This window comes from Electrophorus electricus, chromosome 13 (genome assembly GCF_041902795.1).
Source record: "Electrophorus electricus isolate QZ-2024a chromosome 13, ASM4190279v1, whole genome shotgun sequence".
Lineage (NCBI taxonomy): Eukaryota > Metazoa > Chordata > Actinopteri > Gymnotiformes > Gymnotidae > Electrophorus > Electrophorus electricus.
In genome coordinates, this window is record NC_137509.1 from 25,974,924 (window position 1) to 26,001,989 (window position 27,066).

Consider the following 27,066-nt stretch of genomic DNA (forward strand, 5'->3'; position numbering starts at 1 on the left):
AAAAATGTCAGATTGGTCTTTGATCATATTTTCTATGATTAGGCAATTTGACTAAGTGTTTGAGGATTGCGGCCATACCAGCTTCAGCACGCCTCCAATCTCATCTGAACTTGGAAGCTAAGCAAGTTTGTGCCTGGATAGTACTGAGGTGGGACCCTACCTAGGAATACCATGTGCTGTAAGCTTTTCTTGCATCACTTTAATTTACTTTCAAGCTGACATTCTCAAATGTGAAGTGCAGTGATTAATAAAAAAAACTATCTGTTAGCACCTGGGAATAGCAGATGCTGTAAGTTTTTCTTGCATCACTTTAATTTAATATGCAACTGACATGCTTGTATGTGAAGTGTACAGATTAAAAAGAAATCTTTTAGTACCAGGGAATAGCAGGTGCTGTAAGATTTTATTGCATCCCTTAAATTTATGTTCAAGCTATCATGCTCAAATTTGAAGTGCAGTGAATAATTAAATCAAACTATCTGTTAGCACCTGGGAATAGCAGATGCTGTAAGTTTTTATTGCATCACTTTAATTTACTCTCCAACTGACATGCTTGAATGTGAAGTGCAGTGATTAATAAATAAACTGTCTGTTAGTGCCTCCGAATACCAGATGTTGTAAGCTTTTATTGCATCATTTTAATTTACTTTCAAGATAACATTTTAGAATGTCAAGTGCAGGGATTAATAAAAAAAAATGTCAGATTGGTCTTTGATCATATTTTCTATGATTAGGCAATTTGACTAAGTGTTTAAGGTTTACGGCCATACCAGCTTCAGCACGCCTCCAATCTCATCTGAACTTGGAAGCTAAGCAAGTTTGTGCCTGGATAGTACTGAGGTGGGACCCTACCTAGGAATACCATGTGCTGTAAGCTTTTCTTGCATCACTTTAATTTACTTTCAAGCTGACATTCTCAAATGTGAAGTGCAGTGATTAATCAAAAAAACTATCTGTTAGCACCTGGGAATAGCAGATGCTGTAAGGTTTTTTTGCATCACTTTCATTTACTCTCCAACTCACATGCCTGAATGTGAAGTGTACAGATTATATAGAAATATTTTAGTACCAGGGAATAGCAGGTGCTGTAAGATTTTCTTGCATCCCTTAAATTTATGTTCAAGCTATCAAGCTCAAATTTGAAGTGCAGTGAATAATTAAATCAAACTATCTGTTAGCACCTGGGAATAGCAGATGCTGTAAGTATTTATTGCATCACTTTAATTTACTCTCCAACTAACATGCTTGAATGTGAAGTGCAGTGATTAATAAAAAAACTGTCTGTTAATGCCTCCGAATACCAGATGTTGTAAGCTTTTATTGCATCATTTTAATTTACTTTCAAGATAACATTCTAGAATGTCAAGTGCAGGGATTAATAAAAAAAATGTCAGATTGGTCTTTGATCATATTTTCTATGATTAGGCAATTTGACTAAGTGTTTAAGGTTTACGGCCATACCAGCTTCAGAACGTCCAATCTCATCTGAACTTGGAAGCTAAGCAAGTTTGTGCCTGAATAGTACTGAGGTGGGACCCTATCTAGGAATACCAGGTGCTGTAAGCTTTTCTTGCATCACTTTAATTTACTTTCAAGCTGACATGCTCAAATGTGAAGTGCAGTGATTAATAAAAAACCTCTCTGTTAGCACCTGGGAATAGCAGATGCTGTAAGTTTTTCTTGCATCACTTTAATTTAATATGCAACTGACATGCTTGTATGTGAAGTGTACAGATTAAATAGAAATCTTTTAGTACCAGGGAATAGCAGGTGCTGTAAGATTTTATTGCATCCCTTAAATTTATGTTCAAGCTATCATGCTCAAATTTGAAGTGCAGTGAATAATTAAATCAAACTATCTGTTAGCACCTGGGAATAGCAGATGCTGTAAGTTTTTATTGCATCACTTTAATTTACTCTCCAACTGACATGCTTGAATGTGAAGGGCAGTGATTAATAAAAAAACTGTCTGTTAGTGCCTCCGAATACCAGATGTTGTAAGCTTTTATTGCATCATTTTAATTTACTTTCAAGATAACATTTTAGAATGTCAAGTGCAGGGATTAATAAAAAAAATGTCAGATTGGTCTTTGATCATATTTTCTATGATTAGGCAATTTGACTAAGTGTTTGAGGATTGCGGCCATACCAGCTTCAGCACGCCTCCAATCTCATCTGAACTTGGAAGCTAAGCAAGTTTGTGCCTGGATAGTACTGAGGTGGGACCCTACCTAGGAATACCATGTGCTGTAAGCTTTTCTTGCATCACTTTAATTTACTTTCAAGCTGACATTCTCAAATGTGAAGTGCAGTGATTAATAAAAAAAACTATCTGTTAGCACCTGGGAATAGCAGATGCTGTAAGTTTTTCTTGCATCACTTTAATTTAATATGCAACTGACATGCTTGTATGTGAAGTGTACAGATTAAAAAGAAATCTTTTAGTACCAGGGAATAGCAGGTGCTGTAAGATTTTATTGCATCCCTTAAATTTATGTTCAAGCTATCATGCTCAAATTTGAAGTGCAGTGAATAATTAAATCAAACTATCTGTTAGCACCTGGGAATAGCAGATGCTGTAAGTTTTTATTGCATCACTTTAATTTACTCTCCAACTAACATGCTTGAATGTGAAGTGCAGTGATTAATAAATAAACTGTCTGTTAGTGCCTCCGAATACCAGATGTTGTAAGCTTTTATTGCATCATTTTAATTTACTTTCAAGACAACATTCTAGAATGTCAAGTGCAGGGATTAATAAAAAAAAATGTCAGATTGGTCTTTGATCATATTTTCTATGATTAGGCAATTTGAGTAAGTGTTTAATGTTTACGGCCATACCAGCTTCAGCACGCCTCCAATCTCATCTGAACTTGGAAGTTAAGCAAATTTGTGCCTGAATAGTACTGAGGTGGGACCCTATCTAGGAATACCATGTGCTGTAAGCCTTTCTTGCATCACTTTAATTTACTTTCAAGCTGACATGCTCAAATGTGAAGTGCAGTGATTAATAAAAAACCTCTCTGTTAGCACCTGGGAATAGCAGATGCTGTAAGTTTTTCTTGCATCACTTTAATTTAATATGCAACTGACATGCTTGTATGTGAAGTGTACAGATTAAATAGAAATATTTTAGTACCAGGGAATAGCAGGTGCTGTAAGATTTTATTGCATCCCTTAAATTTATGTTCAAGCTATCAAGCTCAAATTTGAAGTGCAGTGAATAATTAAATCAAACTATCTGTTAGCACCTGGGAATAGCAGATGCTGTAAGTATTTATTGCATCACTTTAATTTACTCTCCAACTAACATGCTTGAATGTGAAGTGCAGTGATTAATAAAAAAACTGTCTGTTAATGCCTCCGAATACCAGATGTTGTAAGCTTTTATTGCATCATTTTAATTTACTTTCAAGATAACATTCTAGAATGTCAAGTGCAGGGATTAATAAAAAAAATGTCAGATTGGTCTTTGATCATATTTTCTATGATTAGGCAATTTGACTAAGTGTTTAAGGTTTACGGCCATACCAGCTTCAGCACGCCTCCAATCTCATCTGAACTTGGAAGCTAAGCAAGTTTGTACCTGGATAGTACTGAGGTGGGACCCTATCTAGGAATACCAGGTGCTGTAAGCCTTTCTTGCATTACTTTAATTTACTTTCAAGCTGACATGCTCAAATGTGAAGTGCAGTGATTAATATAAAACCTATCTGTTAGCACCTGGGAATAGCAGATGCTGTAAGTTTTTCTTGCATCACTTTAATTTAATATGCAACTGACATGCTTGTATGTGAAGTGTACAGATTAAATAGAAATATTTTAGTACCAGGGAATAGCAGGTGCTGTAAGATTTTATTGCATCCCTTAAATTTATGTTCAAGCTATCATGCTCAAATTTGAAGTGCAGTGAATAATTAAATCAAACTATCTGTTAGCACCTGGGAATAGCAGATGCTGTAAGTTTTTATTGCATCACTTTAATTTACTCTCCAACTGACATGCTTGAATGTGAAGTGCAGTGATTAATAAAAAAACTGTCTGTTAGTGCCTCCGAATACCAGATGTTGTAAGCTTTTATTGCATCATTTTAATTTACTTTCAAGATAACATTCTAGAATGTCAAGTGCAGGGATTAATAAAAAAAATGTCAGATTGGTCTTTGATCATATTTTCTATGATTAGGCAATTTGACTAAGTGTTTAAGGTTTACGGCCATACCAGCTTCAGAACGTCCAATCTCATCTGAACTTGGAAGCTAAGCAAGTTTGTGCCTGAAAAGTACTGAGGTGGGACCCTATCTAGGAATACCAGGTGCTGTAAGCTTTTCTTGCATCACTTTAATTTACTTTCAAGCTGACATGCTCAAATGTGAAGTGCAGTGATTAATAAAAAACCTCTCTGTTAGCACCTGGGAATAGCAGATGCTGTAAGTTTTTCTTGCATCACTTTAATTTAATATGCAACTGACATGCTTGTATGTGAAGTGTACAGATTAAATAGAAATCTTTTAGTACCAGGGAATAGCAGGTGCTGTAAGATTTTATTGCATCCCTTAAATTTATGTTCAAGCTATCATGCTCAAATTTGAAGTGCAGTGAATAATTAAATCAAACTATCTGTTAGCACCTGGGAATAGCAGATGCTGTAAGTTTTTATTGCATCACTTTAATTTACTCTCCAACTGACATGCTTGAATGTGAAGTGCAGTGATTAATAAAAAAAACTGTCTGTTAGTGCCTCCGAATACCAGATGTTGTAAGCTTTTATTGCATTATTTTAATTTACTTTCAAGATAACATTTTAGAATGTCAAGTGCAGGGATTAATAAAAAAAATGTCAGATTGGTCTTTGATCATATTTTCTATGATTAGGCAATTTGACTAAGTGTTTAAGGTTTACGGCCATACCAGCTTCAGCACGCCTCCAATCTCATCTGAACTTGGAAGCTAAGCAAGTTTGTACCTGGATAGTATTGAGGTGGGACCCTATCTAGGAATACCAGGTGCTGTAAGCCTTTCTTGCATCACTTTAATTTACTTTCAAGCTGACATGCTCAAATGTGAAGTGCAGTGATTAATATAAAACCTATCTGTTAGCACCTGGGAATAGCAGATGCTGTAAGTTTTTTTTGCATCACTTTCATTTACTCTCCAACTCACATGCCTGAATGTGAAGTGTACAGATTAAATAGAAATCTATTAGTACCAGGGAATAGCAGGTGCTGTAAGATTTTATTGCATCCCTTAAATTTATGTTCAAGCTATCAAGCTCAAATTTGAAGTGCAGTGAATAATTAAATCAAACTATCTGTTAGCACCTGGGAATAGCAGATGCTGTAAGTATTTATTGCATCACTTTAATTTACTCTCCAACTAACATGCTTGAATGTAAAGTGCAGTGATTAATAAAAAAACTGTCTGTTAGTGCCTCCGAATTCCAGATGTTGTAAGCTTTTATTGCATCATTTTAATTTACTTTCAAGACAAAATTCTAGAATGTCAAGTGCAGGGATTAATAAAAAAAAATGTCAGATTGGTCTTTGATCATATTTTCTATGATTAGGCAATTTGAGTAAGTGTATAAGGTTTACGGCCATACCAGCTTCAGGACGTCCAATCTCCTCTGAACTTGGAAGCTAAGCAAGTTTGTGCCTGAATAGTACTGAGGTGGGACCCTATCTAGGAATACCAGGTGCTGTAAGCTTTTCTTGCATCACTTTAATTTACTTTCAAGCTGACATTCTCAAATGTGAAGTGCAGTGATTAATAAAAAAAACTATCTGTTAGCATCTGGGAATAGCAGATGCTGTAAGTTTTTTTTGCATCACTTTCATTTACTCTCCAACTCACATGCCTGAATGTGAAGTGCAGTGATTCATCAAAAAACTATCTTTTAGCACCTTGGACTATGAGATGCTGTACGCTTCTCTTGCATCACTTTAATTTACTTTCAAGCTGACATTCTCAAATGTGAAGTGCAGTGATTAATAAAAAAAACTATCTGTTAGCATCTGGGAATAGCAGATGCTGTAAGTTTTTTTTGCATCACTTTCATTTACTCTCCAACTCACATGCCTGAATGTGAAGTGCAGTGATTCATCAAAAAACTATCTTTTAGCACCTTGGACTATGAGATGCTGTACGCTTCTCTTGCATCACTTTAATTTACTTTCAAGATGACATGCTAGGATGTGAAGTGCAGTGATTAATTAAAAAAACCTATCTGTTAGCACCTGGGAATAGCAGATGCTGTAAGTTTTTCTTGCATCACTTTAATTTAATATGCAACTGACATGCTTGTATGTGAAGTGTACAGATTAAATAGAAATATTTTAGTACCAGGGAATAGCAGGTGCTGTAAGATTTTATTGCATCGCTTAAATTTATGTTCAAGCTATCAAGCTCAAATTTGAAGTGCAGTGAATAATTAAATCAAACTATCTGTTAGCACCTGGGAATAGCAGATGCTGTAAGTATTTATTGCATCACTTTAATTTACTCTCCAACTAACATGCTTGAATGTGAAGTGCAGTGATTAATAAAAAAACTGTCTGTTAGTGCCTCCGAATACCAGATGTTGTAAGCTTTTATTGCATCATTTTAATTTACTTTCAAGACAACATTCTAGAATGTCAAGTGCAGGGATTAATAAAAAAAATGTCAGATTGCTCTTTGATCATATTTTCTGTGATTAGGCAATTTGAGTAAGTGTTTAAGGTTTACGGCCATACCAGCTTCAGAACGTCCAATCTCATCTGAACTTGGAAGCTAAGCAAGTTTGTGCCTGAATAGTACTGAGGTGGGGCCCTATCTAGGAATACCAGGTGCTGTAAGCTTTTCTTGCATCACTTTAATTTACTTTCAAGCTGACATGCTGACATGCTCAAACATGAAGTGCAGTGATTAATAAAAAACCTATCTGTTAGCACCTGGGAATAGCAGATGCTGTAAGTTTTTCTTGCATCACTTTAATTTAATATGCAACTGACATGCTTGTATGTGAAGTGTACAGATTAAATAGAAATCTTTTAGTACCAGGGAATAGCAGGTGCTGTAAGATTTTATTGCATCCCTTAAATTTATGTTCAAGCAATCATGCTCAAATTTGAAGTGCAGTGAATAATTAAATCAAACTATATGTTAGCACCTGGGAATAGCAGATGCTGTAAGTTTTTATTGCATCACTTTAATTTACTCTCCAACTGACATGCTTGAATGTGAAGTGCAGTGATTAATAAAAAAAACTGTCTGTTAGTGCCTCCGAATACCAGATGTTGTAAGCTTTTATTGCATCATTTTAATTTACTTTCAAGATAACATTCTAGAATGTCAAGTGCAGGGATTAATAAAAAAAATGTCAGATTGGTCTTTGATCATATTTTCTATGATTAGGCAATTTGACTAAGTGTTTAAGGTTTACGGCCATACCAGCTTCAGAACGTCCAATCTCATCTGTACTTGGAAGCTAAGCAAGTTTGTGCCTGAATAGTACTGAGGTGGGACCCTATCTAGGAATACAAGGTGCTGTAAGCTTTTCTTGCATCACTTTAATTTACTTTCAAGCTGACATGCTCAAATGTGAAGTGCAGTGATTAATAAAAAACCTATCTGTTAGCACCTGGGAATAGCAGATGCTGTAAGTTTTTCTTGCATCACTTTAATTTAATATGCAACTGACATGCTTGTATGTGAAGTGTACAGATTAAATAGAAATCTTTTAGTACCAGGGAATAGCAGGTGCTGTAAGATTTTATTGCATCCCTTAAATTTATGTTCAAGCAATCATGCTCAAATTTGAAGTGCAGTGAATAATTAAATCAAACTATATGTTAGCACCTGGGAATAGCAGATGCTGTAAATTTTTATTGCATCACTTTAATTTACTCTCCAACTGACATGCTTGAATGTGAAGTGCAGTGATTAATAAAAAAAACTGTCTGTTAGTGCCTCCGAATACCAGATGTTGTAAGCTTTTATTGCATCATTTTAATTTACTTTCAAGATAACATTCTAGAATGTCAAGTGCAGGGATTAATAAAAAAAATGTCAGATTGGTCTTTGATCATATTTTCTATGATTAGGCAATTTGAGTAAGTGTTTAAGGTTTACGGCCATACCAGCTTCAGCACGCCTCCAATCTCATCTGAACTTGGAAGCTAAGCAAGTTTGTGCCTGGATAGTACTGAGGTGGGACCCTACCTAGGAATACCATGTGCTGTAAGCTTTTCTTGCATCACTTTAATTTACTTTCAAGCTGACATTCTCAAATGTGAAGTGCAGTGATTAATCAAAAAAACTATCTGTTAGCACCTGGGAATAGCAGATGCTGTAAGTTTTTTTTGCATCACTTTCATTTACTCTCCAACTCACATGCCTGAATGTGAAGTGTACAGATTAAATAGAAATCTATTAGTACCAGGGAATAGCAGGTGCTGTAAGATTTTATTGCATCCCTTAAATTTATGTTCAAGCTATCAAGCTCAAATTTGAAGTGCAGTGAATAATTAAATCAAACTATCTGTTAGCACCTGGGAATAGCAGATGCTGTAAGTATTTATTGCATCACTTTAATTTACTCTCCAACTAACATGCTTGAATGTAAAGTGCAGTGATTAATAAAAAAACTGTCTGTTAGTGCCTCCGAATTCCAGGTGCTGTAAGCTTTTCTTGCATCACTTTAATTTACTTTCAAGCTGACATTCTCAAATGTGAAGTGCAGTGATTAATAAAAAAAACTATCTGTTAGCATCTGGGAATAGCAGATGCTGTAAGTTTTTTTTGCATCACTTTCATTTACTCTCCAACTCACATGCCTGAATGTGAAGTGCAGTGATTCATCAAAAAACTATCTTTTAGCACCTTGGACTATGAGATGCTGTACGCTTCTCTTGCATCACTTTAATTTACTTTCAAGATGACATGCTAGGATGTGAAGTGCAGTGATTAATTAAAAAAACCTATCTGTTAGCACCTGGGAATAGCAGATGCTGTAAGTTTTTCTTGCATCACTTTAATTTAATATGCAACTGACATGCTTGTATGTGAAGTGTACAGATTAAATAGAAATATTTTAGTACCAGGGAATAGCAGGTGCTGTAAGATTTTATTGCATCGCTTAAATTTATGTTCAAGCTATCAAGCTCAAATTTGAAGTGCAGTGAATAATTAAATCAAACTATCTGTTAGCACCTGGGAATAGCAGATGCTGTAAGTATTTATTGCATCACTTTAATTTACTCTCCAACTAACATGCTTGAATGTGAAGTGCAGTGATTAATAAAAAAACTGTCTGTTAGTGCCTCCGAATACCAGATGTTGTAAGCTTTTATTGCATCATTTTAATTTACTTTCAAGACAACATTCTAGAATGTCAAGTGCAGGGATTAATAAAAAAAATGTCAGATTGCTCTTTGATCATATTTTCTGTGATTAGGCAATTTGAGTAAGTGTTTAAGGTTTACGGCCATACCAGCTTCAGAACGTCCAATCTCATCTGAACTTGGAAGCTAAGCAAGTTTGTGCCTGAATAGTACTGAGGTGGGGCCCTATCTAGGAATACCAGGTGCTGTAAGCTTTTCTTGCATCACTTTAATTTACTTTCAAGCTGACATGCTGACATGCTCAAACATGAAGTGCAGTGATTAATAAAAAACCTATCTGTTAGCACCTGGGAATAGCAGATGCTGTAAGTTTTTCTTGCATCACTTTAATTTAATATGCAACTGACATGCTTGTATGTGAAGTGTACAGATTAAATAGAAATCTTTTAGTACCAGGGAATAGCAGGTGCTGTAAGATTTTATTGCATCCCTTAAATTTATGTTCAAGCAATCATGCTCAAATTTGAAGTGCAGTGAATAATTAAATCAAACTATATGTTAGCACCTGGGAATAGCAGATGCTGTAAGTTTTTATTGCATCACTTTAATTTACTCTCCAACTGACATGCTTGAATGTGAAGTGCAGTGATTAATAAAAAAAACTGTCTGTTAGTGCCTCCGAATACCAGATGTTGTAAGATTTTATTGCATCATTTTAATTTACTTTCAAGATAACATTCTAGAATGTCAAGTGCAGGGATTAATAAAAAAAATGTCAGATTGGTCTTTGATCATATTTTCTATGATTAGGCAATTTGAGTAAGTGTTTAAGGTTTACGGCCATACCAGCTTCAGAACGTCCAATCTCATCTGAACTTGGAAGCTAAGCAAGTTTGTGCCTGAATAGTACTGAGTTGGGGCCCTATCTAGGAATACCAGGTGCTGTAAGCTTTTCTTGCATCACTTTAATTTACTTTCAAGCTGACATGCTCAAATGTGAAGTGCAGTGATTAATAAAAAACCTATCTGTTAGCACCTGGGAATAGCAGATGCTGTAAGTTTTTCTTGCATCACTTTAATTTAATATGCAACTGACATGCTTGTATGTGAAGTGTACAGATTAAATAGAAATCTTTTAGTACCAGGGAATAGCAGGTGCTGTAAGATTTTATTGCATCCCTTAAATTTATGTTCAAGCAATCATGCTCAAATTTGAAGTGCAGTGAATAATTAAATCAAACTATATGTTAGCACCTGGGAATAGCAGATGCTGTAAATTTTTATTGCATCACTTTAATTTACTCTCCAACTGACATGCTTGAATGTGAAGTGCAGTGATTAATAAAAAAAACTGTCTGTTAGTGCCTCCGAATACCAGATGTTGTAAGCTTTTATTGCATCATTTTAATTTACTTTCAAGACAACATTCTAGAATGTCAAGTGCAGAGTTTAATAAAAAAAAATGTCAGATTGGTCTTTGATCATATTTTCTATGATTAGGCAATTTGACTAAGTGTTTAAGGTTTACGGCCATACCAGCTTCAGCACGCCTCCAATCTCATCTGAACTTGGAAGCTAAGCAAGTTTGTGCCTGGATAGTACTGAGGTGGGACCCTACCTAGGAATACCATGTGCTGTAAGCTTTTCTTGCATCACTTTAATTTACTTTCAAGCTGACATTCTCAAATGTGAAGTGCAGTGATTAATAAAAAAAACTATCTGTTAGCACCTGGGAATAGCAGATGCTGTAAGGTTTTTTTGCATCACTTTCATTTACTCTCCAACTCACATGCCTGAATGTGAAGTGTACAGATTAAATAGAAATCTATTAGTACCAGGGAATAGCAGGTGCTGTAAGATTTTATTGCATCCCTTAAATTTATGTTCAAGCTATCAAGCTCAAATTTGAAGTGCAGTGAATAATTAAATCAAACTATCTGTTAGCACCTGGGAATAGCAGATGCTGTAAGTTTTTATTGCATCACTTTAATTTACTCTCCAACTGACATGCTTGAATGTGAAGTGCAGTGATTAATAAAAAAACTGTCTGTTAGTGCCTCCGAATACCAGATGTTGTAAGCTTTTATTGCATCATTTTAATTTACTTTCAAGATAACATTTTAGAATGTCAAGTGCAGGGATTAATAAAAAAAAATGTCAGATTGGTCTTTGATCATATTTTCTATGATTAGGCAATTTGAGTAAGTGTTTAAGGTTTACGGCCATACCAGCTTCAGCACGCCTCCAATCTCATCTGAACTTGGAAGCTAAGCAAGTTTGTGCCTGGATAGTACTGAGGTGGGACCCTACCTAGGAATACCATGTGCTGTAAGCTTTTCTTGCATCACTTTAATTTACTTTCAAGCTGACATTCTCAAATGTGAAGTGCAGTGATTAATCAAAAAAACTATCTGTTAGCACCTGGGAATAGCAGATGCTGTAAGGTTTTTTTGCATCACTTTCATTTACTCTCCAACTCACATGCCTGAATGTGAAGTGCAGTGATTCATCAAAAAACTATCTTTTAGCACCTTGGACTACGAGCTGCTGTAAGCTTCTCTTGCATCACATTAATTTACTTTCAAGATGACATGCTAGGATGTGAAGTGCAGTGATTAATTAAAAAAAACTATCTGTTAGCACCTGGGAATAGCAGATGCTGTAAGTTTTTCTTGCATCACTTTAATTTAATATGCAACTGACATGCTTGTATGTGAAGTGTACAGATTAAAAAGAAATCTTTTAGTACCAGGGAATAGCAGGTGCTGTAAGATTTTATTGCATCCCTTAAATTTATGTTCAAGCTATCATGCTCAAATTTGAAGTGCAGTGAATAATTAAATCAAACTATCTGTTAGCACCTGGGAATAGCAGATGCTGTAAGTTTTTATTGCATCACTTTAATTTACTCTCCAACTAACATGCTTGAATGTGAAGTGCAGTGATTAATAAATAAACTGTCTGTTAGTGCCTCCGAATACCAGATGTTGTAAGCTTTTATTGCATCATTTTAATTTACTTTCAAGACAACATTTTAGAATGTCAAGTGCAGGGATTAATAAAAAAAATGTCAGATTGGTCTTTGATCATATTTTCTATGATTAGGCAATTTGACTAAGTGTTTAAGATTTACGGCCATACCAGCTTCAGCACGCCTCCAATCTCATCTGAACTTGGAAGCTAAGCAAGTTTGTGCCTGGATAGTACTGAGGTGGGAACCTACCTAGGAATACCATGTGCTGTAAGCTTTTCTTGCATCACTTTAATTTACTTTCAAGCTGACATTCTCAAATGTGAAGTGCAGTGATTAATAAAAAAAACTATCTGTTAGCACCTGGGAATAGCAGATGCTGTAAGGTTTTTTTGCATCACTTTCATTTACTCTCCAACTCACATGCCTGAATGTGATGTGCAGTGATTCATCAAAAAACTATCTTTTAGCAACTTGGACTACGAGCTGCTGTAAGCTTCTCTTGCATCACATTAATTTACTTTCAAGATGACATGCTAGGATGTGAAGTGCAGTGATTAATTAAAAAAAACTATCTGTTAGCACCTGGGAATAGCAGATGCTGTAAGTTTTTTTTGCATCACTTTCATTTACTCTCCAACTCACATGCCTGAATGTGAAGTGTACAGATTAAATAGAAATCTATTAGTACCAGGGAATAGCAGGTGCTGTAAGATTTTATTGCATCCCTTAAATTTATGTTCAAGCTATCAAGCTCAAATTTGAAGTGCAGTGAATAATTAAATCAAACTATCTGTTAGCACCTGGGAATAGCAGATGCTGTAAGTATTTATTGCATCACTTTAATTTACTCTCCAACTAACATGCTTGAATGTAAAGTGCAGTGATTAATAAAAAAACTGTCTGTTAGTGCCTCCGAATTCCAGATGTTGTAAGCTTTTATTGCATCATTTTAATTTACTTTCAAGACAACATTTTAGAATGTCAAGTGCAGGGATTAATAAAAAAAATGTCAGATTGGTCTTTGATCATATTTTCTATGATTAGGCAATTTGACTAAGTGTATAAGGTTTACGGCCATACCAGCTTCAGGACGTCCAATCTCCTCTGAACTTGGAAGCTAAGCAAGTTTGTGCCTGAATAGTACTGAGGTGGGACCCTATCTAGGAATACCAGGTGCTGTAAGCTTTTCTTGCATCACTTTAATTTACTTTCAAGCTGACATTCTCAAATGTGAAGTGCAGTGATTAATAAAAAAAACTATCTGTTAGCATCTGGGAATAGCAGATGCTGTAAGTTTTTTTTGCATCACTTTCATTTACTCTCCAAATCACATGCCTGAATGTGAAGTGCAGTGATTCATCAAAAAACTATCTTTTAGCACCTTGGACTATGAGATGCTGTACGCTTCTCTTGCATCACTTTAATTTACTTTCAAGATGACATGCTAGGATGTGAAGTGCAGTGATTAATTAAAAAAACCTATCTGTTAGCACCTGGGAATAGCAGATGCTGTAAGTTTTTCTTGCATCACTTTAATTTAATATGCAACTGACATGCTTGTATGTGAAGTGTACAGATTAAATAGAAATCTTTTAGTACCAGGGAATAGCAGGTGCTGTAAGATTTTATTGCATCCCTTAAATTTATGTTCAAGCAATCATGCTCAAATTTGAAGTGCAGTGAATAATTAAATCAAACTATATGTTAGCACCTGGGAATAGCAGATGCTGTAAGTTTTTATTGCATCACTTTAATTTACTCTCCAACTGACATGCTTGAATGTGAAGTGCAGTGATTAATAAAAAAAACTGTCTGTTAGTGCCTCCGAATACCAGATGTTGTAAGCTTTTATTGCATCATTTTAATTTACTTTCAAGATAACATTCTAGAATGTCAAGTGCAGGGATTAATAAAAAAAATGTCAGATTGGTCTTTGATCATATTTTCTATGATTAGGCAATTTGACTAAGTGTTTAAGGTTTACGGCCATACCAGCTTCAGAACGTCCAATCTCATCTGAACTTGGAAGCTAAGCAAGTTTGTGCCTGAATAGTACTGAGGTGGGACCCTATCTAGGAATACAAGGTGCTGTAAGCTTTTCTTGCACACTTTAATTTACTTTCAAGCTGACATGCTCAAATGTGAAGTGCAGTGATTAATAAAAAACCTCTCTGTTAGCACCTGGGAATAGCAGATGCTGTAAGTTTTTCTTGCATCACTTTAATTTAATATGCAACTGACATGCTTGTATGTGAAGTGTACAGATTAAATAGAAATCTTTTATTACCAGGGAATAGCAGGTGCTGTAAGATTTTATTGCATCCCTTAAATTTATGTTCAAGCTATCATGCTCAAATTTGAAGTGCAGTGAATAATTAAATCAAACTATCTGTTAGCACCTGGGAATAGCAGATGCTGTAAGTTTTTATTGCATCACTTTAATTTACTCTCCAACTGACATGCTTGAATGTGAAGTGCAGTGATTAATAAAAAAACTGTCTGTTAGTGCCTTCGAATACCAGATGTTGTAAGCTTTTATTGCATCATTTTAATTTACTTTCTAGACAACATTCTAGAATGTCAAGTGCAGGGATTAATTAAAAAAAATGTCAGATTGGTCTTTGATCATATTTTCTATGATTAGGCAATTTGAGTAAGTGTTTAAGGTTTACGGCCATACCAGCTTCAGCACGCCTCCAATCTCATCTGAACTTGGAAGTTAAGCAAGTTTGTGCCTGAATAGTACTGAGGTGGGACCCTATCTAGGAATACCATGTGCTGTAAGCCTTTCTTGCATCACTTTAATTTACTTTCAAGCTGACATGCTCAAATGTGAAGTGCAGTGATTAATAAAAAAAACTATCTGTTAGCACCTGGGAATAGCAGATGCTGTAAGTTTTTCTTGCATCACTTTAATTTAATATGCAACTGACATGCTTGTATGTGAAGTGTACAGATTAAATAGAAATCTTTTAGTACCAGGGAATAGCAGGTGCTGTAAGATTTTATTGCATCCCTTAAATTTATGTTCAAGCAATCATGCTCAAATTTGAAGTGCAGTGAATAATTAAATCAAACTATATGTTAGCACCTGGGAATAGCAGATGCTGTAAGTTTTTATTGCATCACTTTAATTTACTCTCCAACTGACATGCTTGAATGTGAAGTGCAGTGATTAATAAAAAAAACTGTCTGTTAGTGCCTCCGAATACCAGATGTTGTAAGCTTTTATTGCATCATTTTAATTTACTTTCAAGATAACATTCTAGAATGTCAAGTGCAGGGATTAATAAAAAAAATGTCAGATTGGTCTTTGATCATATTTTCTATGATTAGGCAATTTGACTAAGTGTTTAAGGTTTACGGCCATACCAGCTTCAGAACGTCCAATCTCATCTGAACTTGGAAGCTAAGCAAGTTTGTGCCTGAATAGTACTGAGGTGGGACCCTATCTAGGAATACAAGGTGCTGTAAGCTTTTCTTGCACACTTTAATTTACTTTCAAGCTGACATGCTCAAATGTGAAGTGCAGTGATTAATAAAAAACCTCTCTGTTAGCACCTGGGAATAGCAGATGCTGTAAGTTTTTCTTGCATCACTTTAATTTAATATGCAACTGACATGCTTGTATGTGAAGTGTACAGATTAAATAGAAATCTTTTATTACCAGGGAATAGCAGGTGCTGTAAGATTTTATTGCATCCCTTAAATTTATGTTCAAGCTATCATGCTCAAATTTGAAGTGCAGTGAATAATTAAATCAAACTATCTGTTAGCACCTGGGAATAGCAGATGCTGTAAGTATTTATTGCATCACTTTAATTTACTCTCCAACTAACATGCTTGAATTTAAAGTGCAGTGATTAATAAAAAAACTGTCTGTTAGTGCCTCCGAATACCAGATGTTGTAAGCTTTTATTGCATCATTTTAATTTACTTTCAAGACAACATTCTAGAATGTCAAGTGCAGAGTTTAATAAAAAAAAATGTCAGATTGCTCTTTGATCATATTTTCTGTGATTAGGCAATTTGAGTAAGTGTTTAAGGTTTACAGCCATGCCAGCTTCAGAACGTCCAATCTCATCTGAACTTGGAAGCTAAGCAAGTTTGTGCCTGAATAGTACTGAGGTGGGACCCTATCTAGGAATACAAGGTGCTGTAAGCTTTTCTTGCATCACTTTAATTTACTTTCAAGCTGACATTCTCAAATGTGAAGTGCAGTGATTAATAAAAAAAACTATCTGTTAGCACCTGGGAATAGCAGATGCTGTAAGTTTTTTTTGCATCACTTTCATTTACTCTCTAACTCACATGCCTGAATGTGAAGTGCAGTGATTCATCAAAAAACTATCTTTTAGCACCTTGGACTATGAGATGCTGTACGCTTCTCTTGCATCACTTTAATTTACTTTCAAGCTGACATTCTCAAATGTGAAGTGCAGTGATTAATAAAAAAAACTATCTGTTAGCATCTGGGAATAGCAGATGCTGTAAGTTTTTTTTGCATCACTTTCATTTACTCTCCAACTCACATGCCTGAATGTGAAGTGCAGTGATTCATCAAAAAACTATCTTTTAGCACCTTGGACTATGAGATGCTGTATGCTTCTCTTGCAACACTTTAATTTACTTTCAAGATGACATGCTAGGATGTGAAGTGCAGTGATTAATTAAAAAAACCTATCTGTTAGCACCTGGGAATAGCAGATGCTGTAAGTTTTTCTTGCATCACTTTAATTTAATATGCAACTGACATGCTTGTATGTGAAGTGTACAGATTAAAAAGAAATCTTTTAGTACCAGGGAATAGCAGGTGCTGTAAGATTTTATTGCATCCCTTAAATTTATGTTCAAGCTATCATGCTCAAATTTGAAGTGCAGTGAATAATTAAATCAAACTATCTGTTAGCACCTGGGAATAGCAGATGCTGTAAGTTTTTATTGCATCACTTTAATTTACTCTCCAACTAACATGCTTGAATGTGAAGTGCAGTGATTAATAAATAAACTGTCTGTTAGTGCCTCCGAATACCAGATGTTGTAAGCTTTTATTGCATCATTTTAATTTACTTTCAAGAGAACATTTTAGAATGTCAAGTGCAGGGATTAATAAAAAAAATGTCAGATTGGTCTTTGATCATATTTTCTATGATTAGGCAATTTGACTAAGTGTTTAAGGTTTACGGCCATACCAGCTTCAGCACGCCTCCAATCTCATCTGAACTTGGAAGCTAAGCAAGTTTGTGCCTGGATAGTACTGAGGTGGGACCCTACCTAGGAATACCATGTGCTGTAAGCTTTTCTTGCATCACTTTAATTTACTTTCAAGCTGACATTCTCAAATGTGAAGTGCAGTGATTAATAAAAAAAACTATCTGTTAGCACCTGGGAATAGCAGATGCTGTAAGGTTTTTTTGCATCACTTTCATTTACTCTCCAACTCACATGCCTGAATGTGAAGTGTACAGATTAAATAGAAATCTATTAGTACCAGGGAATAGCAGGTGCTGTAAGATTTTATTGCATCCCTTAAATTTATGTTCAAGCTATCAAGCTCAAATTTGAAGTGCAGTGAATAATTAAATCAAACTATCTGTTAGCACCTGGGAATAGCAGATGCTGTAAGTATTTATTGCATCACTTTAATTTACTCTCCAACTAACATGCTTGAATGTAAAGTGCAGTGATTAATAAAAAAACTGTCTGTTAGTGCCTCCGAATACCAGATGTTGTAAGCTTTTATTGCATCATTTTAATTTACTTTCAAGACAACATTCTAGAATGTCAAGTGCAGGGATTAATAAAAAAAAATGTCAGATTGGTCTTTGATCATATTTTCTATGATTAGGCAATTTGAGTAAGTGTATAAGTTTTACGGCCATACCAGCTTCAGGACGTCCAATCTCCTCTGAACTTGGAAGCTAAGCAAGTTTGTGCCTGAATAGTACTGAGGTGGGACCCTATCTAGGAATACCAGGTGCTGTAAGCTTTTCTTGCATCACTTTAATTTACTTTCAAGCTGACATTCTCAAATGTGAAGTGCAGTGATTAATAAAAAAAACTATCTGTTAGCATCTGGGAATAGCAGATGCTGTAAGTTTTTTTTGCATCACTTTCATTTACTCTCCAACTCACATGCCTGAATGTGAAGTGCAGTGATTCATCAAAAAACTATCTTTTAGCACCTTGGACTATGAGATGCTGTACGCTTCTCTTGCATCACTTTAATTTACTTTCAAGCTGACATTCTCAAATGTGAAGTGCAGTGATTAATAAAAAAAACTATCTGTTAGCATCTGGGAATAGCAGATGCTGTAAGTTTTTTTTGCATCACTTTCATTTACTCTCCAACTCACATGCCTGAATGTGAAGTGCAGTGATTCATCAAAAAACTATCTTTTAGCACCTTGGACTATGAGATGCTGTATGCTTCTCTTGCATCACTTTAATTTACTTTCAAGATGACATGCTAGGATGTGAAGTGCAGTGATTAATTAAAAAAACCTATCTGTTAGCACCTGGGAATAGCAGATGCTGTAAGTTTTTCTTGCATCACTTTAATTTAATATGCAACTGACATGCTTGTATGTGAAGTGTACAGATTAAAAAGAAATCTTTTAGTACCAGGGAATAGCAGGTGCTGTAAGATTTTATTGCATCCCTTAAATTTATGTTCAAGCTATCATGCTCAAATTTGAAGTGCAGTGAATAATTAAATCAAACTATCTGTTAGCACCTGGGAATAGCAGATGCTGTAAGTTTTTATTGCATCACTTTAATTTACTCTCCAACTAACATGCTTGAATGTGAAGTGCAGTGATTAATAAATAAACTGTCTGTTAGTGCCTCCGAATACCAGATGTTGTAAGCTTTTATTGCATCATTTTAATTTACTTTCAAGACAACATTTTAGAATGTCAAGTGCAGGGATTAATAAAAAAAATGTCAGATTGGTCTTTGATCATATTTTCTATGATTAGGCAATTTGACTAAGTGCTTAAGGTTTACGGCCATACCAGCTTCAGCACGCCTCCAATCTCATCTGAACTTGGAAGCTAAGCAAGTTTGTGCCTGGATAGTACTGAGGTGGGACCCTACCTAGGAATACCATGTGCTGTAAGCTTTTCTTGCATCACTTTAATTTACTTTCAAGCTGACATTCTCAAATGTGAAGTGCAGTGATTAATAAAAAAAACTATCTGTTAGCATCTGGGAATAGCAGATGCTGTAAGTTTTTTTTGCATCACTTTCATTTACTCTCCAACTCACATGCCTGAATGTGAAGTGCAGTGATTCATCAAAAAACTATCTTTTAGCACCTTGGACTATGAGATGCTGTACGCTTCTCTTGCATCACTTTAATTTACTTTCAAGCTGACATTCTCAAATGTGAAGTGCAGTGATTAATAAAAAAAACTATCTGTTAGCATCTGGGAATAGCAGATGCTGTAAGTTTTTTTTGCATCACTTTCATTTACTCTCCAACTCACATGCCTGAATGTGAAGTGCAGTGATTCATCAAAAAACTATCTTTTAGCACCTTGGACTATGAGATGCTGTATGCTTCTCTTGCATCACTTTAATTTACTTTCAAGATGACATGCTAGGATGTGAAGTGCAGTGATTAATTAAAAAAACCTATCTGTTAGCACCTGGGAATAGCAGATGCTGTAAGTTTTTCTTGCATCACTTTAATTTAATATGCAACTGACATGCTTGTATGTGAAGTGTACAGATTAAAAAGAAATCTTTTAGTACCAGGGAATAGCAGGTGCTGTAAGATTTTATTGCATCCCTTAAATTTATGTTCAAGCTATCATGCTCAAATTTGAAGTGCAGTGAATAATTAAATCAAACTATCTGTTAGCACCTGGGAATAGCAGATGCTGTAAGTTTTTATTGCATCACTTTAATTTACTCTCCAACTAACATGCTTGAATGTGAAGTGCAGTGATTAATAAAAAAACTGTCTGTTAGTGCCTCCGAATTCCAGATGTTGTAAGCTTTTATTGCATCATTTTAATTTACTTTCAAGACAACATTTTAGAATGTCAAGTGCAGGGATTAATAAAAAAAATGTCAGATTGGTCTTTGATCATATTTTCTATGATTAGGCAATTTGACTAAGTGTATAAGGTTTACGGCCATACCAGCTTCAGGACGTCCAATCTCCTCTGAACTTGGAAGCTAAGCAAGTTTGTGCCTGAATAGGACTGAGGTGGGACCCTATCTAGGAATACCAGGTGCTGTAAGCTTTTCTTGCATCACTTTAATTTACTTTCAAGCTGACATTCTCAAATGTGAAGTGCAGTGATTAATAAAAAAAACTATCTGTTAGCATCTGGGAATAGCAGATGCTGTAAGTTTTTTTTGCATCACTTTCATTTACTCTCCAACTCACATGCCTGAATGTGAAGTGCAGTGATTCATCAAAAAACTATCTTTTAGCACCTTGGACTATGAGATGCTGTATGCTTCTCTTGCATCACTTTAATTTACTTTCAAGATGACATGCTAGGATGTGAAGTGCAGTGATTAATTAAAAAAACCTATCTGTTAGCACCTGGGAATAGCAGATGCTGTAAGTTTTTCTTGCATCACTTTAATTTAATATGCAACTGACATGCTTGTATGTGAAGTGTACAGATTAAAAAGAAATCTTTTAGTACCAGGGAATAGCAGGTGCTGTAAGATTTTATTGCATCCCTTAAATTTATGTTCAAGCTATCATGCTCAAATTTGAAGTGCAGTGAATAATTAAATCAAACTATCTGTTAGCACCTGGGAATAGCAGATGCTGTAAGTTTTTATTGCATCACTTTAATTTACTCTCCAACTAACATGCTTGAATGTGAAGTGCAGTGATTAATAAATAAACTGTCTGTTAGTGCCTCCGAATACCAGATGTTGTAAGCTTTTATTGCATCATTTTAATTTACTTTCAAGACAACATTTTAGAATGTCAAGTGCAGGGATTAATAAAAAAAATGTCAGATTGGTCTTTGATCATATTTTCTATGATTAGGCAATTTGACTAAGTGCTTAAGGTTTACGGCCATACCAGCTTCAGCACGCCTCCAATCTCATCTGAACTTGGAAGCTAAGCAAGTTTGTGCCTGGATAGTACTGAGGTGGGACCCTACCTAGGAATACCATGTGCTGTAAGCTTTTCTTGCATCACTTTAATTTACTTTCAAGCTGACATTCTCAAATGTGAAGTGCAGTGATTAATAAAAAAAACTATCTGTTAGCATCTGGGAATAGCAGATGCTGTAAGTTTTTTTTGCATCACTTTCATTTACTCTCCAACTCACATGCCTGAATGTGAAGTGCAGTGATTCATCAAAAAACTATCTTTTAGCACCTTGGACTATGAGATGCTGTACGCTTCTCTTGCATCACTTTAATTTACTTTCAAGCTGACATTCTCAAATGTGAAGTGCAGTGATTAATAAAAAAAACTATCTGTTAGCATCTGGGAATAGCAGATGCTGTAAGTTTTTTTTGCATCACTTTCATTTACTCTCCAACTCACATGCCTGAATGTGAAGTGCAGTGATTCATCAAAAAACTATCTTTTAGCACCTTGGACTATGAGATGCTGTATGCTTCTCTTGCATCACTTTAATTTACTTTCAAGATGACATGCTAGGATGTGAAGTGCAGTGATTAATTAAAAAAACCTATCTGTTAGCACCTGGGAATAGCAGATGCTGTAAGTTTTTCTTGCATCACTTTAATTTAATATGCAACTGACATGCTTGTATGTGAAGTGTACAGATTAAAAAGAAATCTTTTAGTACCAGGGAATAGCAGGTGCTGTAAGATTTTATTGCATCCCTTAAATTTATGTTCAAGCTATCATGCTCAAATTTGAAGTGCAGTGAATAATTAAATCAAACTATCTGTTAGCACCTGGGAATAGCAGATGCTGTAAGTTTTTATTGCATCACTTTAATTTACTCTCCAACTAACATGCTTGAATGTGAAGTGCAGTGATTAATAAATAAACTGTCTGTTAGTGCCTCCGAATACCAGATGTTGTAAGCTTTTATTGCATCATTTTAATTTACTTTCAAGACAACATTTTAGAATGTCAAGTGCAGGGATTAATAAAAAAAATGTCAGATTGGTCTTTGATCATATTTTCTATGATTAGGCAATTTGACTAAGTGCTTAAGGTTTACGGCCATACCAGCTTCAGCACGCCTCCAATCTCATCTGAACTTGGAAGCTAAGCAAGTTTGTGCCTGGATAGTACTGAGGTGGGACCCTACCTAGGAATACCATGTGCTGTAAGCTTTTCTTGCATCACTTTAATTTACTTTCAAGCTGACATTCTCAAATGTGAAGTGCAGTGATTAATAAAAAAAACTATCTGTTAGCATCTGGGAATAGCAGATGCTGTAAGTTTTTTTTGCATCACTTTCATTTACTCTCCAACTCACATGCCTGAATGTGAAGTGCAGTGATTCATCAAAAAACTATCTTTTAGCACCTTGGACTATGAGATGCTGTACGCTTCTCTTGCATCACTTTAATTTACTTTCAAGCTGACATTCTCAAATGTGAAGTGCAGTGATTAATAAAAAAAACTATCTGTTAGCATCTGGGAATAGCAGATGCTGTAAGTTTTTTTTGCATCACTTTCATTTACTCTCCAACTCACATGCCTGAATGTGAAGTGCAGTGATTCATCAAAAAACTATCTTTTAGCACCTTGGACTATGAGATGCTGTATGCTTCTCTTGCATCACTTTAATTTACTTTCAAGATGACATGCTAGGATGTGAAGTGCAGTGATTAATTAAAAAAACCTATCTGTTAGCACCTGGGAATAGCAGATGCTGTAAGTTTTTCTTGCATCACTTTAATTTAATATGCAACTGACATGCTTGTATGTGAAGTGTACAGATTAAAAAGAAATCTTTTAGTACCAGGGAATAGCAGGTGCTGTAAGATTTTATTGCATCCCTTAAATTTATGTTCAAGCTATCATGCTCAAATTTGAAGTGCAGTGAATAATTAAATCAAACTATCTGTTAGCACCTGGGAATAGCAGATGCTGTAAGTTTTTATTGCATCACTTTAATTTACTCTCCAACTAACATGCTTGAATGTGAAGTGCAGTGATTAATAAAAAAACTGTCTGTTAGTGCCTCCGAATTCCAGATGTTGTAAGCTTTTATTGCATCATTTTAATTTACTTTCAAGACAACATTTTAGAATGTCAAGTGCAGGGATTAATAAAAAAAATGTCAGATTGGTCTTTGATCATATTTTCTATGATTAGGCAATTTGACTAAGTGTATAAGGTTTACGGCCATACCAGCTTCAGGACGTCCAATCTCCTCTGAACTTGGAAGCTAAGCAAGTTTGTGCCTGAATAGTACTGAGGTGGGACCCTATCTAGGAATACCAGGTGCTGTAAGCTTTTCTTGCATCACTTTAATTTACTTTCAAGCTGACATTCTCAAATGTGAAGTGCAGTGATTAATAAAAAAAACTATCTGTTAGCATCTGGGAATAGCAGATGCTGTAAGTTTTTTTTTCATCACTTTCATTTACTCTCCAACTCACATGCCTGAATGTGAAGTGCAGTGATTCATCAAAAAACTATCTTTTAGCACCTTGGACTATGAGATGCTGTATGCTTCTCTTGCATCACTTTAATTTACTTTCAAGATGACATGCTAGGATGTGAAGTGCAGTGATTAATTAAAAAAACCTATCTGTTAGCACCTGGGAATAGCAGATGCTGTAAGTTTTTCTTGCATCACTTTAATTTAATATGCAACTGACATGCTTGTATGTGAAGTGTACAGATTAAAAAGAAATCTTTTAGTACCAGGGAATAGCAGGTGCTGTAAGATTTTATTGCATCCCTTAAATTTATGTTCAAGCTATCATGCTCAAATTTGAAGTGCAGTGAATAATTAAATCAAACTATCTGTTAGCACCTGGGAATAGCAGATGCTGTAAGTTTTTATTGCATCACTTTAATTTACTCTCCAACTAACATGCTTAAATGTGAAGTGCAGTGATTAATAAATAAACTGTCTGTTAGTGCCTCCGAATACCAGATGTTGTAAGCTTTTATTGCATCATTTTAATTTACTTTCAAGAGAACATTTTAGAATGTCAAGTGCAGGGATTAATAAAAAAAATGTCAGATTGGTCTTTGATCATATTTTCTATGATTAGGCAATTTGACTAAGTGTTTAAGGTTTACGGCCATACCAGCTTCAGCACGCCTCCAATCTCATCTGAACTTGGAAGCTAAGCAAGTTTGTGCCTGGATAGTACTGAGGTGGGACCCTACCTAGGAATACCATGTGCTGTAAGCTTTTCTTGCATCACTTTAATTTACTTTCAAGCTGACATTCTCAAATGTGAAGTGCAGTGATTAATAAAAAAAACTATCTGTTAGCACCTGGGAATAGCAGATGCTGTAAGGTTTTTTTGCATCACTTTCATTTACTCTCCAACTCACATGCCTGAATGTGAAGTGTACAGATTAAATAGAAATCTATTAGTACCAGGGAATAGCAGGTGCTGTAAGATTTTATTGCATCCCTTAAATTTATGTTCAAGCTATCAAGCTCAAATTTGAAGTGCAGTGAATAATTAAATCAAACTATCTGTTAGCACCTGGGAATAGCAGATGCTGTAAGTATTTATTGCATCACTTTAATTTACTCTCCAACTAACATGCTTGAATGTAAAGTGCAGTGATTAATAAAAAAACTGTCTGTTAGTGCCTCCGAATACCAGATGTTGTAAGCTTTTATTGCATCATTTTAATTTACTTTCAAGACAACATTCTAGAATGTCAAGTGCAGGGATTAATAAAAAAAAATGTCAGATTGGTCTTTGATCATATTTTCTATGATTAGGCAATTTGAGTAAGTGTATAAGTTTTACGGCCATACCAGCTTCAGGACGTCCAATCTCCTCTGAACTTGGAAGCTAAGCAAGTTTGTGCCTGAATAGTACTGAGGTGGGACCCTATCTAGGAATACCAGGTGCTGTAAGCTTTTCTTGCATCACTTTAATTTACTTTCAAGCTGACATTCTCAAATGTGAAGTGCAGTGATTAATAAAAAAAACTATCTGTTAGCATCTGGGAATAGCAGATGCTGTAAGTTTTTTTTGCATCACTTTCATTTACTCTCCAACTCACATGCCTGAATGTGAAGTGCAGTGATTCATCAAAAAACTATCTTTTAGCACCTTGGACTATGAGATGCTGTACGCTTCTCTTGCATCACTTTAATTTACTTTCAAGCTGACATTCTCAAATGTGAAGTGCAGTGATTAATAAAAAAAACTATCTGTTAGCATCTGGGAATAGCAGATGCTGTAAGTTTTTTTTGCATCACTTTCATTTACTCTCCAACTCACATGCCTGAATGTGAAGTGCAGTGATTCATCAAAAAACTATCTTTTAGCACCTTGGACTATGAGATGCTGTATGCTTCTCTTGCATCACTTTAATTTACTTTCAAGATGACATGCTAGGATGTGAAGTGCAGTGATTAATTAAAAAAACCTATCTGTTAGCACCTGGGAATAGCAGATGCTGTAAGTTTTTCTTGCATCACTTTAATTTAATATGCAACTGACATGCTTGTATGTGAAGTGTACAGATTAAAAAGAAATCTTTTAGTACCAGGGAATAGCAGGTGCTGTAAGATTTTATTGCATCCCTTAAATTTATGTTCAAGCTATCATGCTCAAATTTGAAGTGCAGTGAATAATTAAATCAAACTATCTGTTAGCACCTGGGAATAGCAGATGCTGTAAGTTTTTATTGCATCACTTTAATTTACTCTCCAACTAACATGCTTGAATGTGAAGTGCAGTGATTAATAAATAAACTGTCTGTTAGTGCCTCCGAATACCAGATGTTGTAAGCTTTTATTGCATCATTTTAATTTACTTTCAAGACAACATTTTAGAATGTCAAGTGCAGGGATTAATAAAAAAAATGTCAGATTGGTCTTTGATCATATTTTCTATGATTAGGCAATTTGACTAAGTGCTTAAGGTTTACGGCCATACCAGCTTCAGCACGCCTCCAATCTCATCTGAACTTGGAAGCTAAGCAAGTTTGTGCCTGGATAGTACTGAGGTGGGACCCTACCTAGGAATACCATGTGCTGTAAGCTTTTCTTGCATCACTTTAATTTACTTTCAAGCTGACATTCTCAAATGTGAAGTGCAGTGATTAATAAAAAAAACTATCTGTTAGCATCTGGGAATAGCAGATGCTGTAAGTTTTTTTTGCATCACTTTCATTTACTCTCCAAATCACATGCCTGAATGTGAAGTGCAGTGATTCATCAAAAAACTATCTTTTAGCACCTTGGACTATGAGATGCTGTACGCTTCTCTTGCATCACTTTAATTTACTTTCAAGCTGACATTCTCAAATGTGAAGTGCAGTGATTAATAAAAAAAACTATCTGTTAGCATCTGGGAATAGCAGATGCTGTAAGTTTTTTTTGCATCACTTTCATTTACTCTCCAACTCACATGCCTGAATGTGAAGTGCAGTGATTCATCAAAAAACTATCTTTTAGCACCTTGGACTATGAGATGCTGTATGCTTCTCTTGCATCACTTTAATTTACTTTCAAGATGACATGCTAGGATGTGAAGTGCAGTGATTAATTAAAAAAACCTATCTGTTAGCACCTGGGAATAGCAGATGCTGTAAGTTTTTCTTGCATCACTTTAATTTAATATGCAACTGACATGCTTGTAT

The 27,066-nt window shown here is 35.2% G+C and overlaps 31 pseudogenes; all 31 read left to right on the forward strand.

Moving 5' to 3' along the window:
- The first annotated feature begins 64 nt into the window (after window positions 1–64).
- LOC145645964 (5S ribosomal RNA) lies at window positions 65–185 on the forward strand (annotated as a pseudogene).
- A 571-nt stretch (window positions 186–756) lies between these two features.
- On the forward strand, window positions 757–877 carry LOC145645167 (5S ribosomal RNA; annotated as a pseudogene).
- Window positions 878–1,447: 570 nt separating this feature from the next.
- Window positions 1,448–1,566, forward strand: LOC145650945 (5S ribosomal RNA; annotated as a pseudogene).
- Window positions 1,567–2,135: 569 nt separating this feature from the next.
- Window positions 2,136–2,256, forward strand: LOC145645965 (5S ribosomal RNA; annotated as a pseudogene).
- A 571-nt stretch (window positions 2,257–2,827) lies between these two features.
- On the forward strand, window positions 2,828–2,948 carry LOC145646008 (5S ribosomal RNA; annotated as a pseudogene).
- Window positions 2,949–3,517: 569 nt separating this feature from the next.
- LOC145644799 (5S ribosomal RNA) lies at window positions 3,518–3,638 on the forward strand (annotated as a pseudogene).
- A 569-nt stretch (window positions 3,639–4,207) lies between these two features.
- LOC145643956 (5S ribosomal RNA) lies at window positions 4,208–4,326 on the forward strand (annotated as a pseudogene).
- Window positions 4,327–4,896: 570 nt separating this feature from the next.
- LOC145645488 (5S ribosomal RNA) lies at window positions 4,897–5,017 on the forward strand (annotated as a pseudogene).
- A 570-nt stretch (window positions 5,018–5,587) lies between these two features.
- LOC145644989 (5S ribosomal RNA) lies at window positions 5,588–5,706 on the forward strand (annotated as a pseudogene).
- A 1,013-nt stretch (window positions 5,707–6,719) lies between these two features.
- Window positions 6,720–6,838, forward strand: LOC145643662 (5S ribosomal RNA; annotated as a pseudogene).
- A 578-nt stretch (window positions 6,839–7,416) lies between these two features.
- Window positions 7,417–7,535, forward strand: LOC145645859 (5S ribosomal RNA; annotated as a pseudogene).
- A 570-nt stretch (window positions 7,536–8,105) lies between these two features.
- On the forward strand, window positions 8,106–8,226 carry LOC145645168 (5S ribosomal RNA; annotated as a pseudogene).
- Window positions 8,227–9,457: 1,231 nt separating this feature from the next.
- Window positions 9,458–9,576, forward strand: LOC145643664 (5S ribosomal RNA; annotated as a pseudogene).
- A 578-nt stretch (window positions 9,577–10,154) lies between these two features.
- LOC145643977 (5S ribosomal RNA) lies at window positions 10,155–10,273 on the forward strand (annotated as a pseudogene).
- A 571-nt stretch (window positions 10,274–10,844) lies between these two features.
- LOC145645169 (5S ribosomal RNA) lies at window positions 10,845–10,965 on the forward strand (annotated as a pseudogene).
- Window positions 10,966–11,536: 571 nt separating this feature from the next.
- LOC145645171 (5S ribosomal RNA) lies at window positions 11,537–11,657 on the forward strand (annotated as a pseudogene).
- Window positions 11,658–12,449: 792 nt separating this feature from the next.
- LOC145645693 (5S ribosomal RNA) lies at window positions 12,450–12,570 on the forward strand (annotated as a pseudogene).
- A 792-nt stretch (window positions 12,571–13,362) lies between these two features.
- LOC145644990 (5S ribosomal RNA) lies at window positions 13,363–13,481 on the forward strand (annotated as a pseudogene).
- A 793-nt stretch (window positions 13,482–14,274) lies between these two features.
- LOC145644971 (5S ribosomal RNA) lies at window positions 14,275–14,393 on the forward strand (annotated as a pseudogene).
- A 569-nt stretch (window positions 14,394–14,962) lies between these two features.
- LOC145645329 (5S ribosomal RNA) lies at window positions 14,963–15,083 on the forward strand (annotated as a pseudogene).
- Window positions 15,084–15,654: 571 nt separating this feature from the next.
- LOC145644972 (5S ribosomal RNA) lies at window positions 15,655–15,773 on the forward strand (annotated as a pseudogene).
- A 569-nt stretch (window positions 15,774–16,342) lies between these two features.
- Window positions 16,343–16,461, forward strand: LOC145645590 (5S ribosomal RNA; annotated as a pseudogene).
- A 1,013-nt stretch (window positions 16,462–17,474) lies between these two features.
- LOC145645172 (5S ribosomal RNA) lies at window positions 17,475–17,595 on the forward strand (annotated as a pseudogene).
- Window positions 17,596–18,166: 571 nt separating this feature from the next.
- Window positions 18,167–18,285, forward strand: LOC145645581 (5S ribosomal RNA; annotated as a pseudogene).
- A 1,013-nt stretch (window positions 18,286–19,298) lies between these two features.
- Window positions 19,299–19,419, forward strand: LOC145645173 (5S ribosomal RNA; annotated as a pseudogene).
- A 1,924-nt stretch (window positions 19,420–21,343) lies between these two features.
- On the forward strand, window positions 21,344–21,464 carry LOC145645174 (5S ribosomal RNA; annotated as a pseudogene).
- A 1,013-nt stretch (window positions 21,465–22,477) lies between these two features.
- LOC145645175 (5S ribosomal RNA) lies at window positions 22,478–22,598 on the forward strand (annotated as a pseudogene).
- A 1,013-nt stretch (window positions 22,599–23,611) lies between these two features.
- On the forward strand, window positions 23,612–23,730 carry LOC145644991 (5S ribosomal RNA; annotated as a pseudogene).
- Window positions 23,731–24,522: 792 nt separating this feature from the next.
- On the forward strand, window positions 24,523–24,643 carry LOC145645176 (5S ribosomal RNA; annotated as a pseudogene).
- A 571-nt stretch (window positions 24,644–25,214) lies between these two features.
- LOC145645582 (5S ribosomal RNA) lies at window positions 25,215–25,333 on the forward strand (annotated as a pseudogene).
- Window positions 25,334–26,346: 1,013 nt separating this feature from the next.
- Window positions 26,347–26,467, forward strand: LOC145645177 (5S ribosomal RNA; annotated as a pseudogene).
- Window positions 26,468–27,066: the final 599 nt, after the last annotated feature.